The sequence below is a fragment of the Mesoplodon bidens genome (genome assembly GCF_964165515.1).
Source record: "Mesoplodon bidens genome assembly, chromosome: 15".
NCBI lineage: Eukaryota > Metazoa > Chordata > Mammalia > Artiodactyla > Ziphiidae > Mesoplodon > Mesoplodon bidens.
In genome coordinates, this window is record NC_138171.1 from 45,270,634 (window position 1) to 45,276,017 (window position 5,384).

A 5,384-nucleotide genomic window follows, 5' to 3' on the forward strand; every position below is an offset into this window, starting at 1 on the left:
TGCTGCTTGACCAGACCTGGCTCATGTGATCACCCCATGGAGCCAAGGGGTAGAGTCAGCCCCACTGGAAGCACATGGATCAAGAATATGGAAGGGAAACCTTGGGACGCTGTCACCCAAAGAGAGGGGAGTGGGTGCGGAACAGGAAATAACAGATGTCCACTATGTCTTATGTTATTCTTAGCATCCTGTGGTCCTTATCACAGCTGTAATTAACTATAACTCCCAATCCTCCACCTTCTGCAGTCACCCTCCATTTTTCTTTAACATCAGAATAAAATGACACGAGCCCCTCACCACATATTAAGGATAGCCAGGCGCCTCCTTGATCTCTCTGAGGATTCCCAAGTTGGGGCTCACTGTCTCTCAAGTCAGGCCATGCTCAGCCTACTCCTTTTTTTCCTTAGCTTTATTGAGGTAAAATTGACAAGTAAAAATTATATATATTAGGAATTCCTTGGCAGTCCAGTGGTTAGGACTCTGCACTCTCCCTGCAGAGGGCTTGGGTTCAATCCCTGGTTGGAAAACTAAAATACCACAAGCTGCACGGCACAGGGTGGCCAAAAAAAATTGTATATATTCAGGGTGTATAACCTGATGTTTTGATATATGTGTGTGTATATTGTGAAATGATCACCACCATAATTAGCTAATTAATATATCCATCACATCACATAGTTAGAATTTTATGTGGTGAGAACACAAGATATACTTTCTTGGAAATTTTCAAGTATACAATACAGTAGGTTAATTATACAGCCTACTTCTTGGCTCTCCCCATGAGCTCTTGGCCTCTGAAGCCACCATCCACTTTCTGCCCTTCTTTGGCTCCAAATGGAAACCCCTGAATTCCTCCATTGTCCCAAAGCTCCATTAACCCAAGGCTAGGTGATGAATATTCTCCTCCCCTCAACTGCCAGTAAATACCTCAAATTTGCTTTTCTTACACCCACATTTCCACCCCCAGACCAGTCACTAGATGGCTGGGTAGGGCTTTACATTTTTGAGACAGAGATGCTGTGTGGGGACTCTCTCCCTTAGTGATGCAAATTGAGTAGGCATCCATTGCCCTGCATGAAGGGTATAATGGGAGCTTTGAGGTTGCCCCTTCCAATATTCCTTGTCTTGGCATACTTAGCTGTCACGGGCGAGGGGTTGGGAAATTTTGCATGGGGTTCAAGGAGCACCTTGGGGAAAAAGGAATCAAGAATACAATTTCTTCTCTTCTGAAGTTCAATGTTATAGAAAACTTTTTGAGGGACTGAGTAAGTCTAGACTGAAGACTGTGGACAGGAAAGGACACTAAGTGCTCTGGAGTAGGAATTCTCCATGATTAAAGGGAGGTGGCCCAGGCTAAACAGAAGGATCTAAGGGGTTCCAGGGGTCGGTTGGGTTCTGAGACTCTGTGTGTGTGTGTGTGTGTGTGTGTGTGTGTGTGTGTGTGTGTGTGTAAACCTTTCTTGTCAAGCCCTTTTGTTCTGGCAGGATGATGGCTTTATCACACTGGAGGATGCATGAGTTCAGCCGTGATGCTGAGAGGCAGACAGAAGCAACAGCGCAGAAAACCAAGGCCCCCTAGTGGTAAGTCCTGGCATTCTCTGACACGTTGGGAGTTACAAAGAGGGGGATATTTGTACATTCATAGATTTTCTCTCCGTCCCTTAACAATCCATTAAAATGTTCTGTTAAATAAAGTGATTATTGCCCCCAGGTATCCGCCCTTATGATTGCAGACAAGTGGCAGACATTTTTAAGTGACAGGGTTTTGATCAAATTCTTGGGTAGGAGTCCTTCCCCCTCTGATCTAGTCTGGGTGGATTTTGTTTTTTCTCTTATTTTTTCCCCTCTCTCTCTCTCTCTCTCTTTTTTTTTTTTTTTTTTTTTTTTGCGGTACGCGGGCCTCTCACTGTTGTGGCCTTTCCCGTTGCGGAGCACAGGCTCCAGTGGCGCAGACTCAGCGGCCATGGCTCACGGGCCCAGCCGCTCCGCAGCATGTGGGATCTTCCCGGACCGGGGCACGAACCCGTGTCCCCTGCATTGGCAGGCGGACTCTCAACCACTGCGCCACCAGGGAAGCCCTCATTTGACAAATTCTTGAGTGTCACGTGCCAGGCCCTGTACTAGGAGTGAGGTGGGGCTGGGGAGGGGAGTAGCAGTTTGCCAAATACTGACTCTTCTCTTATGGAACTTAGGTTCTAATGGGGAGAGATGGAGAACAAACAAATACTTGGTATAGCGAGTGGTGGTGAGTGAAGCAGGTTGAGGGTCATTTGCTGCAGGGAGTTGTCTCTGACCATTGAGATTTTTTTTTTTTCACACACACACACTGTATTTTATTTTTACAAGAGATAAATAAACTGACACCAAGCATTGTAAATGGATGACCACAACAAAAGCTACAATGATTGCAATTACCAAACACGAAACACACTCATACTATGTCATAATATTGACATTCAGTCCAGTAATCCTCCACTGTAACAGCTCCTTTACTTTGCAGTGAAAATTGATTTGTATATGTTTTGCCTCTGAGTCCTTGTGGGATTTTTTTTTTATTCAAACAGAAAGTCACAAAAATTATAATCATCCTCATCAGTTCACTCAGTCCCGTGTAATTAATTTTTTATATTGATCTTTTGTTAGCACTTTTATGAATTCATCAGTTTTCCATTAGAGTTCTGAAAATGCTTATTCATTCAGTTCAGCAGTGTAGTCAGTTACCAGAAACCTGTACTTGTCAGAGTCTTTTCCATGAATTCCTTGAAGATGAAACCCTTTTACAGGAACATTTTTGCAAAAGCATCAGAGTACACCCAGAGCTGTCTGTAAATGGCAAAAGACTTAAAAAGGACCATGGTTAAAGATTTGATGAAAGTTCATAATAATGCAGTTGACAAGGAAATTTAGTTATTTCTGAGATATACATTTTAAAGTAATAACTAGAATTATGACTTATAACATTATACCAGAACATATGATTTTTAGAAATTTCATGTGATGTCTGAAACATTTATATTAACATATTTCCATACAAATAACCCAAAGAAAGTTTAGTATTAGTTGTTTTTGTTTGTTTGTTTGTTTTTTTATACTGCAGGTTCTTATTAGTCATCAATTTTATACACATCAGTGTATACATGTCAATCCCAATTGCCCAATTCAGCACACCACCATCCCCACCCCCCACCCCCTGCGACCACTGAGATTTGAGTAGGGACCTGAAGGAGGGGAGGGAGGGGGCTCCAGGGAGATTTGTGAGAGTCCAAGGCAAGGGTACAGTCCCTGAGGGAAGAGTGTGCTTGGCTGTCCTAGAGGCCAACGTGGCCTGAAGACAGCACAGGGGTGGAGTACGGGATGGGGCTGGGACCTTGGAGACCACTGTAAGGACTTCAGCTTTGATTTGGGGTGAAATAGGGAGCTTTTGTAATGTTTCCAACAGTGACAGGTGTTGTCTATGGGAAGACTCACTTTGGTTGCTGTACTGAAAAAAGCCTGAAGAGGCTCAGGAGAGGAAGCTGGGAGACCAGTGAGGGGCAACAGGCAGAGGAGGGCTGCCGGCTTCCGGTGGGAGCAAAGCCGGTGGTGAGCGAGCTCAGATTCTGCGTGGACATGTGTCTGAAGGCAGAGCCAACAGAATTGTTCTGTTGACACAAGTAGGTAATTAATAAATATTTGCCGAATGAATGCTGGATCATGGAACTCCCCACAGCCGGCCCCACCTGCCCTGCTTTAGAACGGCCATTTGCCTGCTGCCTCTGAGTCCGCAGCCACTGCCAATCAGCTTCTTCACACCCTCTGTGCCCGATGCCCAGACAACCCCGCCGAGTCCTCTGGTCTCCGTCTTCAGGGAGCTCCTGCCGCCTCCAAACTTGAACAGCTTTTCAGTTATGTAATTTCCCAGCACCCAGCCTTCCATGTGGGCAATGTCTGCTCCATCGTTAGATCGCTGGCTGCCTGAGGACAGGGGCCCCATCTGTCCTGTTTACTGGCGCATCCCCAGGCCCCGCTAGGAAGACAGGCGCACAGAATGCACTCCGTAAACATTTGCTGAGCAGCGGCTGGATGAATCGCCTACTCTGTTCCTCTGGGCTTTCTGCCTCTATTTCCTGCCCAGTCTGAAGGGCTCCACGCCGAAGCTGGACTCCAGTCCAGGGACAAGTCCCTGCCTCTTCCCCCAGAACGTGGGTCCTTGTTCCCTTCACACTCAGTCCCTGGCCTGAGCCTACTCTAGTTCACATGAGAGGTCGCAGGAGCCCTGGAGTAGCTGCCCTTGGACTCTGCAGACCCCACCTTAAACCATCTGTCAAGTTTTCAGTTTCCAGAGTAATTCTGTGTGCCTCCCTCTCTACCCCATATCTGAGACAAGACAGCCACCCAGTGGTAATTTTTCTAAACTTTTGTTTATTTTATAGCAATTGTCATGATTAGAGAAGTAAATAACACATTTAAAAACCTTCTCAGGGCCAAAGGATGCCAGAGTATTTACAAACACATGGTGGGGGACGGTGGCAACATAAGGGTCTGGGGCTCTGGGGCTGGGAATCCACCCAGGCCCTGAGCCAGGCTTGGATGTTGACGCCAGCCACCATGACTGTCCTGCCGGCCACAGAGTGGGCTCGGGGAGCACTAGGAGCCTTAGGGCTGGGCTCAGCTGGCCTGGTGGGAGACCCTCTAGCTAACCTGTGGCCTTGCCTCCCCACCAGGGGCTCCCCACACCCCACAGGCCAGCTCAGAGGGGCCTCTGGGAAGCACCGAAGGACAGGGGGCAGTGGGGGGGGCACAGGGCTGGGACAGATGGCAGGGATGACCTGGCCTGCTCAGGGGAGGACAGAGATGCAGGCGCACACGCACACACACATACACCTTCACAGAAGAATCGCGAGGGGTTTTTTTTGTTTGTTTTTTTTGGGTTTTTTTGTCTTCTAAGTCTTCATGTTTACAATGTTATTTTTTGCTGTTTATTTTTTCTTCGACAGTGACATAAACTGAGGTAAACATCTGTGACCAACACCTCTCCTAAGGGGCACAGGGTCCCAGCCCAACCAGCAGAGGTGGTGGCAGTGGCGGTGGCGGCAGCGGCAGCAAGGCCCCAACAGGGAGGGCGCGGACCCGGTTCCAGTCCTGCTTCCTTGTCAGCCGCTGCTGCCCCGTCTCTGTGCCTCCGGAAACGGGGGCTGGGCTACAGAACTACGATCCCTTCCCCACTCTAACATCCTAGATACTACGACGAGGGAGAGACTCTCAGACAGGATATTAACAGAGAGAGAGAGAGAGAGAGAGAGGGAGAGAGAGAGAGAGAGAGAGAGAGAGAGAGAGAGAGAGAGAGAGAGAGAGAGAGAGAGGTGAGAGAGAGAGAGAGAGAGGTGAGAGAGAGAGGTGAGAGA